The sequence below is a fragment of the Lipophrys pholis genome (assembly GCF_963383615.2).
Source record: "Lipophrys pholis genome assembly, chromosome: 6".
Taxonomy (NCBI): Eukaryota; Metazoa; Chordata; class Actinopteri; order Blenniiformes; family Blenniidae; genus Lipophrys; species Lipophrys pholis.
Window position 1 is genome coordinate 17,295,546 of NC_137629.1, and position 12,776 is coordinate 17,308,321.

Consider the following 12,776-nt stretch of genomic DNA (forward strand, 5'->3'; position numbering starts at 1 on the left):
GGGGGGGCAAACAACCTTGGCTTGGAGAGGAAGAGGAGCTGAGGAAGAGGAGGAGGAAGAGGCGGCTAATAGGGTGATTAGGGGGGAGGAGAGCTGCTGTTGAAAAAAAGACTTTATGTTGGATTATTTCCTCCTCTTAGGAGCTTACAGAGAGCCAGCCGGTGTTTTACACCTCAGCTCTTAACACCCCCAAATCCCTCCGATTTAGACTTAAACTGCATGGAGAGGCAGGGCAGAGATGGAGGGATGGAAAAGTGAAGGGGAGTCGGAGGGAAGAAGTGTTTAATGTGGCCGCACGTTATACAATACACGAAAAGGTGTTTGCTTGGAATAAACCAAAAGAAAAGAGGTAAAGGAGGAGGAGTTGATATGAGCCAGCAGGTAAAGCGAGGAGCGATGTCGGAGTGAGAATCTGATGAATGTCTCCCACTCCAAGGTGTTGTTCATCACTAATTAAGAAGGGTGAGCAGCGCCAGCCCCTTGTGTCATTCGTCTCCGTGGTGTGAAACGCTGCAGCCGGACTTTTGGCTGCGGCAGGAAGGAGCACAGCTCACCTGTGAAGTCACCTGAGGTCTCAACTCCTTTTGCTCTGTTCGGGCACTTTCACATGTTTCAGGGAGAGTCCACTTCATATGTGAAAGTTCCCCTGGACTCTGATCTGGACCAAAGAAGTGAACTCTGGTCCACTTGGAAAATGTGGGTCTTGGTTCACTTGCAAGTGAACTGAAATCCACTTCACGGATAGTGTGAACGCGTCACGGACTATTATATAGTGACAGGAAGTGACATAGAGCATACTGCAATTTTTTGGGGGCGAGTGAACAGACTAAGTTAACAGCATTAATTTGAAGAAGTTGGAAAATATTTTGTGGGCAGTAGTGAGGAAGAAGTTGTGAGGAAGTTGCTCATTGATCTTTGGTCTCAAGACTATATATCACGGTTGCTACCCATTAGCCACAAGCCGGGAGCAATCAATGAGCTAGGTTTCCACTTTTGTTTGTTTTGTGCGATAGCCCCCCTAACGAGCAGCTGTTGTATATGTGTGATGTTGTCCAGGTGGTTTGTCTCCTCTCAAACGTGCCGCACGAAAGACAGGGAGAATATAAAAACATGAAGAAGACATGGAAATCCAACATGTAGCCTTATCAAACCAAATCGCATAGCTTCTGTAGCATGACCTGGAGCTTGTAGTCCACCATTGTCGTTGTTACGTGACGTCAAGGAGAGGGTCGCGGGGTTCGAGGTCAAGAGGTGGGGCAATGACATCATCGTTTTCCACAAATGTGCGTCTTGCCCCTCCACACCTCAAAGCTGAGGCGGCATCTTAGAATTTGTTTTAGGTCTCCTAAAATTGCGGCATATAGATGATTGGCCAAAAGCAATGTGGTTACATGTGGACAGGCCCTGAGTCCTCCTTTAGCTTTTTTCTTGAGCTAAAAGGCAAAAAGGGTAATTTATCTCCTTTTGGTTCCTTTATGACTTGATCAATATTAATCCACAGCAATCCTGTGATTAATCTAAATGACAATGTTTTTTTATGCAAAATATTTTTATTTAAATTTTATCATTACAAGAACAAACATCAGAACATAAACAGCATTCCCCCCCACAGACATCAAGGCACTAAGGATGAAATGCTAAATAAATGACTATTCACTTGCGGATGAGACACAAACATACACACAAACAAACATGCAGATGGTATACGATAGAAGATGAAGGCTTTGTGCCAAGTCGTACACAAGTGGTATCGGAGACATTGACCAGGTAGTGGCAAACTGAAAGTGAATTTGTAATGATAGATTCTCCACAATGATATGGTTCCTCTTTAAGTGAATACCTCCGGATCCATTTTCTTTTTTTTTTTTTTAAATTATAGATGTTTCTCTATCCCTTCAAGGCTAGAGGAGAGTATTTAGTTGAAATGATGCCGTTTAGTTTGTCTGCACAGATTTATTCAGTCCTGTGGGAATTATGTATGAGATAAACATACTATAGAGGAGCACACACACACACACACACACACACACACACACACACACACACACACACACACACACACACACACACACTCGTGTTCGATGCCCTATTGTACTGCAGAGGACCGTTGTACCTCTCATTGGCCCCCTCCCTCTTCTCAAAAGGCACTTATTTAGTTAGCACCCCGGCACCATGCTGAGCACCCCACACAGAAGGACCACACACACACAAAAATGCAACAAATCAAACACGCCCAACTTGAATTTTGCCTCCGTGCACGCTCATGCACCTGTCAATCATCCGCTTGTCCCGGCTGCTGCAGCATAGTGTGTGTGTGTGTGTTTTCCTCTTCCCACTAATTAAAACAGAGGCGCCTGTATAAAGCCCCTTTCTTTCCATTAATACAGCTGTGTGTGTGTGTGTGTGTGTGTGTGTGTGTGTGTGTGTGTGTGTGTGTGTGTGTGTGTGTGTGTGTGTGTGTGTGTGTGTGTGTGTGTGTGTGTGTGTGTGTGTGTGTGTGTGTGTGTGTGTGTGTGTGTGTGTGTGTGCGTGTGTTTCTATGGAGCAGTGTGTGTGTATGAGGGAAAAAATGGAGTGTGTGTGGGTGGATGTAGGAGGTGTTTTGTTCACAATTAATCACAGTAGTGAATCTCCCTCCCCTTGTCGTGTAATATAGATGTCATCCACAGCAGTAACTCCACAGAGCTGCTGCACAACTAGTTCACACCCGTATTATTTATCTTATCTGGCCTTCAATTACGTCGTCTCTTGCCTGTTATTAGTGGGGATACTTTATACTTTATGTGTAGCCAGAGGTTTTGCATTGACAGCTTTACAGCATGTGATAATGGAGCTTTACTAATAGACACCTTGAAACACACAGTCCTGAGCAGTGTTGTAGGAATAAAGATCTTGGTCTTGAAGTCTTTTCCACAATCATGTGAAAGAAAATACTTTTAAGATCTTTTTCTTAAGCTCATGGTTAGACTCGCACATTCAGATTTGAACGAAGTACTGACGTCATATCTGTATCATAATGGTATCGTATCTGTACCATATTGATATATCAGTAATTTATCTTTTTGGCGCCATAACTGTGTCATATCAGCATATTGTATCTGTATTGTATTGATATTGTATTGGTATTGTAGCGCCATCATCTCTGTATCATGTTGGTATCAACAACATGATACTTGGTTTCGTATTGGTACAGTTCTGGTATCAAGGTGGTATCGTACCACAATTGTGTCAGTATTATGTGTGTAGAATTTTGGTATTGTATCAATATTTTATCTGTATCATATGAGTATCATATAGTATTGGTATGATATTGGTAAAGTTTCAGTATTGTATTGGTATTGTATCAGTATCTTATTGGTATCATATTGGTATTGTATTGGTATCATATCTATATCATACTGGCATAGTATCGGTATCGTATGGGTGTAGTATTGAAATTCTGTACTTAAGGTCCGGTTGACTCTGAAACATAAACATAATAAAGAATGCAACAGAATAGAATAGAGAGTAATATCATATAGGACAGAAAAGGAATATAGTTAGTACAATAAAAACAATATATACAATGTTTACAATACTAAACAGTTAAACAGTTAATTCGGCATGATGTCAATTTGAGGGTTTCTGAGCGACAGGTCCCCACCAGAGTTCAACAGTCAAACAGTTTGGTGGTCCTGCTCATGATGCTACGCAGCCTCCTGTCTGAGAGAAGGGGGGCAAAGAGTGAGTCTGCATGCAGGGTGGGTACAGTACTTCAAGATGCAGATTTACCTCTTCCTGCATATCCTAGTATAAATGTCCGTGGTGGAGGGTAGACTGCTTCCCACAATACTCTTGTCAGCCGTCTCATCGAGTCGTATCAGCGTCAGCAATACCTGTTAGGGTTTTACTTGGTATTGGCTTGAAAGGAGATCAGTGGTATCACACATGGCGAGTCAAACGTCAGACCACCAGTTTATCGTAGGGATAACTCAGGGCGACAGGTGATTATCCACACACACACTCCCATTTGTATCTAAATTGAAGCTTCTGTGGACACCGGTAGAAGATGCAAACTCCACCGAGGATGCATTTTCAGCCAGGAGGCTAAAGCAAAAAAACTCTCTTTGTGTGAGATATCACCCAAATCAATTCAATACAGTGTGACCTTTGACCACTCTATATTGTTTCATTGATTGGTAGAAGACCTTCACTGGTTCCAACATCTACACGAATCAATCAATTTGCAATTGATTTATTAAAACTTTTCCTTCCTAACTACACATTAACATCGGATGAAAACACAAGCTGGTTTAAACTCCAGTATGTTTGATTGTTGGTAGGCCTCCCACACTATGGGCAAAATGCAAAGTTACAAAATAGACAAAATGCAGTCTGGTTCTTTTTTTATTATTATTATTCCTTTAGAGTTATGGAAGTGAGTGAAAAGGACACATGCTGTGTTTTGAATGAACTTTGGAAAGTAGCTTTGTTGCTGGAGGTCAGTGACATTCTTCCAGGGATCGATCCACACACACACACACACACACACACACACACACACACACACACACACACACACACACACACACACACACACACACACACACACACACACACACACACACCGAGGCCCGATGTTCATAAATTGCTAATAGTCTAAACTTCTATTGAACATTTGCAAAACAAATACAACATTGAAGATAAACAACACACTCTGCAGGAAGGAGTTTTCTTTTCACCAAAGCACTTCCAGCTTAATATCCCACATTTACATGAATCAAAGTTAGTCTGGGATTCTGCTGACTGTCCTTAGTCTCATGCCACATTGTAAATAAGACCGGGTCAGCGGCCCTCTCGGACAATATCGACAAGTTAGTTTGTCTTCGTACCTGCTGAAAAAAAGAGTAACGGTGCCACATTAATGTAGATGAATGTTTGTTTTGAAAAAGCCAGTTGTTTTTTGTTAACCTGAACTGTTAAAGGTGTTTAATAAACAGTTTAAGTGCCTATATATTCCCTTCTTTCTTTAGTTTTTAGTCCCTTCTTTAGTTCAAATGTTAAATTGTCTGACAGCTCCAAAAATCACACCTATCTCAATAATAAGACAATTTTCCACCTAATCTCTTTTAGTTTACCATGGTTAGTTAAGAAGACTAAATAAGGAGATTCACAAGTTACCGCTTGACTGATAAAGGGTTCATATATTGGGCTCATTTACAGACTCATCAAATGTCTGACTACATAGTGAAATTCCTGACACTGGCTGGCTCGCCAACAGGAGGCATCTTCATTCATTATAACACAATTCTCTGTGCACAGTCCTACAATAATAAGAGCTTTGAATTTGTAAACCATCACTATCGTCCATGTAGGTTGTGTTATCAAAGTTGTACTCACATTTGTCTTACTTTTTACATTTTCAACACTTATTCAATGACCAAAATTCCTCATCGCGTCTAGATCTTATCGAGGTGTAATCAGACCTGTTTTATTTGTTCCACATTTGTATAAATAACAGCTCCATTGTGATATTTTTGTTTTATTTGTAGCTGATTGACTTTTCATCTTCTATGTTATTAATTATCACCTCATCATTCATGTTATGAGGTTGTGCCACATATTGCTCCCACACAGTAATTGTCGGTAATGATTCATCTTCAACCAGCAGACGTCCAATCAGTGGGAATAATTAAAAAAAAACACCTGTGTGGGAGTTCAGGGCTTTTAGATATGCTCCGTAAATTGAATTCACATTTCCAATAAAGCACAATGAGTTTAAAGGCACAGCGTCACACCGGGGAGCGTGATCCTGTGACATGTGCTGTCCACAGATGTTGAAGGAAGCAGTGTTTCACTGTCAAGATGGGCTTTGTAACTTCTTTCTGGGAGCGTTTTTCATAGTGATGGCCAAATGAAGCCTCATGAAGCACTGTCTTCATTTTCTGAAGCCACTAGATGGCGCTATCTGCTCAAGAAATGTTTGAAAACGCACTTTAAAACCGGTCTTTTAGCCCTCACCTTAAAACCAAGAGCGCCATCTGGTGGGAGTCAGAAAATAAAGAAAGTGGTTCACGAAGCTTCATGGTGCTTCATTTGGCCACCACTAGTTGTTCATCTCTTGAATGAAGTGACTGCTGTTGAAGGAACGAACAAGGAAAGGTTTGAGCTTTGAGCACGGTGACAATAACAACCATCTGTTATTGGTCCTTGTAAAACCATGTTGCAGCATTTTAACTATATCCAAGGCTAATTTTAGCTCCTTCAGATGGATGAGTCCGGCCCGTACCAATCCAGAGTGGAGCATTTATCGGGTCCAGGATGTGATCCATCAGAAAACAAGGCTAATGTTTTCAGCTAACCCTCTCCTGGTGCAATTATATGGTCCACTGGCATTGATCATAGCTCCTCTTCTTCAATCTATCCTCCTCGCTCGCCCCCTTTAATGGCTAAGTCAGTGTTAAATGTTTGATAAATGAGTTTTGAGAGCACTCTCCCGTGGATTTATTAAAATTCGTTTTTATTTTTTTTTAATCCTTTTTGGTTGGTGTGGAAGAGAGAAAAAGGGGAAAGGTGATTTCTTTTCTTTTTTTGCAAGGCATGTGTGTGAATGTCAAGGAGTTTTGTTAAGTGTGTTTTAACCTCCATTGAAAAATTGAAATGTTGTGTTGACCGAGTCAATTTACTTTATCAACAATCTTTTCCCACCACTTAGAGGTTAGAGTATCTTCCTCCTTACTGATATAACTTCAGCTGAACTTAATGAAACAGGCCTGACAGAGGGAGATAATTGAAATATTGTAAGTCACTTTTTCTGAATAAACAGTTTTAACAATTATTCCCACGAACTATTCAAGCCAATACTTCAATTTTTTTTTGGATACTCTCATACCGTAATACACAAAGGCAGTAGATTTGACCTTCAGCATTGATTCAACCATTCTACATTTAAAGTCCTAATTTCTGGAGCTGCACAATATATCACAAACATTTCTTTATCATGATATCTACATGCACAATACAGATATCGCGAAAGACAAAAAAACTAAAAATTGTTTTCACACACGTTGCATTCATGCTCTACAAATTCAAAATGACAAACGTGCAATTAATCGCAAATACATCATGAAACTTCTGCGACTAACGCAGAAGGAATAGTTAATAAAAGCACGTGATTGAAAAGTTTACAAATATAAACGATTCCCTCATGGACCTACTCTAAATCGGTGGCAAGAGAAAGAGCACTGTTATATGAAAGAACACGTCATTAGCACTCGTCTTTATGTTTATCGAAATTCATCATAATGGTTAACATTGTTGAACATCCCACAGCCTTACTTCTTTCAACATACAGGCCGTCTACAGTAACTGATTATTTCACAACAACTTCAAATGAAATCCGGGATCTGAGCGCACGGCTTTCTGCTGGATTCCTCCCGTCTGCAGCTTTTTCTCTTCTGTCAAACAGCCTGAGCAGAGACGTCTGTCAACATGGGAAAACAGACATACAGTCCAGGGGGGCTTGTTTCATTTACATCCATTTCTACTCTTTTCCTGTCGAGTTTGGATGCTTTAAAAAGATTAAAACGTCCAATAATTTCACACAAACTTAAACAAACCTTTTTTCTAGGAGAGGACCAACCGCAGTCTGCTGGCTTTAAGTAAAGCACCAAAAAAAGACTAAATGCACACACGCGAGAGGAAGGCCAATTAGCGCGGGGCGAGAGCGACGGGGTTTTATTTGAAGCAATGTTTCAATGACGACATTTAATTGGATGGTAAATCAACTCCTTATCAGCCTCTCCACAGCTTGGTGTTGGGAGAACGAGATGCAGAAAGGGAAGACGGAGGAGAGAAAAAAGGGGGTGGGCTGGGGGGTTTGAGAGGAAGCGAGAAGGCGAATGAAAAGAAAAACAAATGAAGAGAGATGAGAGACATATGTAGAGTGGAAGAGGCAAACTGCCGCTTGTTTATGAGTGTATGCAGTGGTTTAATGCGGCCTCGGCGGGCTGCGGTGATGGAGTGGCAGCTCCGGGAACGTTATCGTGGCCGCAGTTACAGAACTCTGACAACAACAACAGCCAGCGTGAGGGACGGAAACCTGCAAATAGATGGAGTGCGGGTCTTTTTTTTCCAGGATATAAGTGGTTTGAATTCTTTTATTGCTTTAATATTAACAGGAAAACCAAACAAGCCTCAAAAAACACGTCATTTTCTCGCATAAAGGACGTATTTCAAACCCATTTATTTGGCCATAATTCATCTTGGATTCTTATTCTCAAGGTTGTATCAAAGTGCAACTCAACATTTCCCTTTGAAAAGCTGGAAATGCAACCGTTACTGTGTTAAAACGGAATCTGCATTAATATTTATAAGGCAGCTCTAATTAATTGGTGCAACCTGCAGGAAATGAGATGTTTGCAGGTTGATATTCAGTGTTCTGAAATAGCAGCACTGACTTCTACATATGATTTCTTCCTGATCTGATTTATGGAGGTCCCCTGTCACTTTCACAGGTATGAGATCAATTAGCAACAGAAATAGATTTTCCCAGCGTTGGCGCACTTGTTTTTGTGAGCTTTAGTTTGTGAAGAGAAGAGGATCCATTCAGTCGTTGACTTGCAGCAACGCAACAGAAAATCCAAGGGCAGATCAGATTCTGCATGTTTTCCGTTTAATTACGAATATGAAAGTAAATCAGCTCCTCATACAAGATGGTATATAACTTTCATTTAACTCTGTCAGTGGCTACTCTGTTTACATACAGGGTTTTACTAAGGGGGACGGTCACTTTTCCCAAAATCGTTTGTAGCTTTTATTATCATTTCTTTGCTGCATTTAGAAGAAATACATGAGAGTAGAGATCATTGTTGGATTGCTGTTGGGATTGGGAATCGAACCCACAACCTTCCGATTGAAGGATGACCAGTCCACCGCTGACCGGCTCTTAAATCTCTCGGCCCAGATCCTTTCAAGCATTCTGGTTTGGTGAGAAGTAAAAATAAAACACGATTGGAAATATTCTCAACCTCAACACCTTGAGAACACATTTTTTTTCTCTCTAAAAATCACATGTAGGCCAATTTATAACTTTCTCCGAGAATATTGGCTTGAAAACTCTGGGATTGTTAAGAATCTGCTTTTTGCTCTCGCCCCCTGCTGACTTGAAAGGAGGCTTCGATAATTACAACGTCGGCTGCCGCTGGATGGAAATGGTGACAGTTTGTGTAAAAAAATAAATAAAATAAAATAAATCTCCTCCTTTAGTGAAAATCCCCCTCTTTCTGTTCGCCCATCTGGATGTTCCCTCACAGTTACAGTGCAGCGGAGACGCGACTGAACACACTGTGAAAACTGTGACCACGGCCAGGCGGCAGAAAACATGAATCCCGAGAGGTGAAGTCAATGACGGCGTGCGACGGAGGGCGCGCGGGGTGAGCGCCGAGCTTTATCCAGCGCCGCCATCTTTAGATTATCGGGGTCTCATTCATAAACATGCAGCTGGTGAAGCACACCCCGGTCTCCTCTGAGGGGGCAAGCGCCTGTGATCTGCAGCTCGCTGGTAATCCCAGCTGTGGCGGTCACTCCGGCTCTGTAAACAGCTGAAATATGGATGATAAAAGGAGCAGATGAAACCGAATAGGGAAAAAGAAAAAAAAAAAGAAAAAAAATCCTTGGAAGACTTTCCAAACCCCTGTTGGACCTCGGTCTAGAACTTCAATCAAAGCGGCTGCGTGATCGACAGTTTTCATTTTTCCTGATAATCCCGATTAGGAGAGCAGAAGTTGTGTGATTTAACCACCCGAGTGAAGCCTCGTCTTCACTGTTGTACTCCGAGACGCCGGTCTTGGACCTCGAGGCCACATTTTCAAGCTCTTGCTCTTGACTCGGTCTTCGCCCCTTAGAGTCTTGGTCTCGGGGTGGTCTGGTCTTGGTCTCAGCTCTTGTCTCAGGTCGCGTCGTCTCGACTACAAAGCTTCGTCTCCCTCAGAAACACTCAGAGAAAATGGTGGCAAAATAAAGCTGAAAGAGGCGAGGATGCGCTAAAAGCTCTCGGAGGAGGAGGGAGAGCATGTTTACACTCATCAGACTCCAGATTTGATTCTGTTTGACTCCGTCTTTCTCTTTCTTTGCTCATCATCCCCTCGTCTTCCGCCTCTTTCATCTCCCAACACCAACGTCTCTCCTGTCAATGTAAATACCAATCGACCGCCATCGCGTGTCTGGTTTTTTTGGGGGGTGTTTTTATTAATTCATACTTTGTCGTCCCACATGCACTCCCTGACTCATTCATCTCCCACACACACACACACACACACACCCATGCTGAGCGAGGGAAGCCTGTTGCTCCAGTCTTAAACACATTACTGTAATTACCTTCTAATGATTTTTAATTCCACTACAAAGGGAACAAGACACTCCGGTGGATTTGCAACATGAAAAGACGCAGGAATATAAAAGGAAATCATTTGAGTGGAGTCACATTAAATGTGTTTGTTATGTAATTTTATAGGCGACTGCTTTGTGCTGTGTGAATGGGGCCCGCACTAATGTGACAAATTAATGTAATAAGCACCCATTCTGCACATCAGAGCCCGGAGTCAAAACCAAATCCAAAGCTTTATTTAAAACATACTAACAATCAGCAGTATATTAAACCCTTTCGATTTACACTATTGATGTTTTTAATTCAGTCTCATCGCTGGCTTTTTCCTCCGCTTACTGAAATTCTATTTCTTTTTTCCCTTTTTATTTACACTCCGATGACATGAATTACTGATTCTTATCCCCTTTTTCCTGGTGTTTGTGGACGACCTCTTTGATGAAAAATCCTTGTTTAGTTTATGCAACACTACTGTGATGCTGTGCCTACAGACAAGTCTTCTCAAGCCTTCAGTTGATTTTGAATAGTTGAGACTCAACATGAAATTTGACCGTCTCTCACATCTTCTAAGCAGCGACAGCAACTTAATAAAATGAAGTTTGTTAGGTTTAGCTCAGAAGCAGGTGCCATAGCCAGAAGATCCTCGGTTGTGGTCAGTTTGACTGTTCTTGAGTGGCAAGGATGCATGTAACATAAAGTAGTTTTCATGTTCATGTTTCATGTTTTTATTGAAGATTGGAGACTTCATTTACAGCTTTTCTTTTCGGTATGTTGATTACAGAATCTGTTCAATTTAATGTACTCGTACAATTTTAGCCATGCATGTTTCTGCAAATGATGGATGGACTAAATATGAACCCTTAGAAGTCATTTTTGCCCATTGCTTCCACTTATTGGAGCCAGTCGTGTCCTCTAGTGGTCACTGTAGGTATGACGAGAACAACGGAGAAACAAGGTGAAAATGAAGCGTGAGATGCTTTATCAGAAGCTGTGTGACAGATTACATGCTGGCACTGTATGTTTCTGTAAATTATGAGTAGAATCAACAATTCATCTGAATAATGACGCTTCTTGGAGCAAACTGTGTCCTCTAGTGGTCATTGTGGGAATCCCAAAAACAAATATTGTTAATAGCGTGATGAAAAAAGGCTCTGCTGGTTTCTAACTAGAAATATCACACGAGGTGCATTTCAAGACTCTGTTGGGTTTGTTGATTCAGACAAAGCCATTTGTTATCATGAATCTCACATTTGTGTCCTAAAATATGAAATAAGAATCAGACTAATCAGTATTGAAGCAGCGGCGTGTGTCTCAATGTGACTGTGTGGATATATATATGTGTGTTTTTGTGTGTGCTCATGTATCTCTGTGACTGACTGTCTGCCTTTGGGTTAGTGTGTGTGTGTGTGTGTGTGTGTGTGTGTGTGTGTGTGTGTGTGTGTGTGTGTGTGTGTGTGTGTGTGTGTGTGTGTGTGTGTGTGTGTGTGTGTGTGTGTGTGTGTGTGTGTGTCGGAGCAGCTATTTCAGAGAGAAAGGATTTCTGCCTCAGTAATTGCCTCGGCTATATTTTCCCCCCGAATCTCTCTCTCTCTCTCATTTTTCTTTGGTATCTATTTTCTCTCTGAATTTTGTCCTTTCTCCTCCTGCAGAGTTACTCTGCGGCTCTCGCTCATCTCTCATCCCCCTTTTATGTTCTCTCCCTCTCTTAGTCCTTGACATTAACCGTGATCTCGCAGCGAGATCAATTAGGGAAACACACACGTACACACACATGCAAAAATAAGTCACCTGTCCATTAAAGTCCATTAAAGCCGGTTTCCATTCACCGAGCGCAGGATAGACTGCTTTTAGAAGACTGAGTGATGTGTTTGTGATCATACACACAGTGAGATCCGAACCCAGGTGACGGCAGGATTCTGAAGGACGGGGCGTTTAGAGCAGAGCCACTGAGCCTGAAATCATACGAGCGTTTCTTGTTTTTGTCTGCGGACGAATCGCACTGAAAGTGTGGAAGCATCTCCAAAGTGTTGCCTGGAACTAAACTTCATCTTTCATTGATTCGGGATGAAAATTGTTGCTGCTTAATTGATCCTCTCTTGTGTTTTCCGCTGCACTCTGTGTGTTTTTAAAAGACCATTACATACCACAACAGTGTAGCTGGAAACCTATATTGTGATAAAGTGGAGGCGGATGAGGTCCAACTCTCACACCGCACAGGCATTTCTTTAACTACCACTCATTTTCTTATATTATAAGTAGTGCTGTCAATCGATTAAAACATTTTTTACGAACTAATTGCACAATTTTCTGTGATTAATTGCAATTAATCGCATTGTTTTTCTAGTGAAGTCTGAAACTTGTAATGGATATTTATTAAGGGAAAACCACGGAATTAATGTCGACTCAACAGTCT

At 41.5% G+C, this 12,776-nt stretch overlaps 1 protein-coding gene across 1 annotated transcript in view; it reads left to right on the forward strand.

Moving 5' to 3' along the window:
- aff2 (AF4/FMR2 family, member 2) overlaps positions 1-12,776 on the forward strand; it is a gene marked incomplete at its 5' end in the record, with an annotated part of 172,667 nt that overhangs the window by 79,399 nt on the left and 80,492 nt on the right. The gene's annotated exons all lie outside the window — the stretch shown is intronic.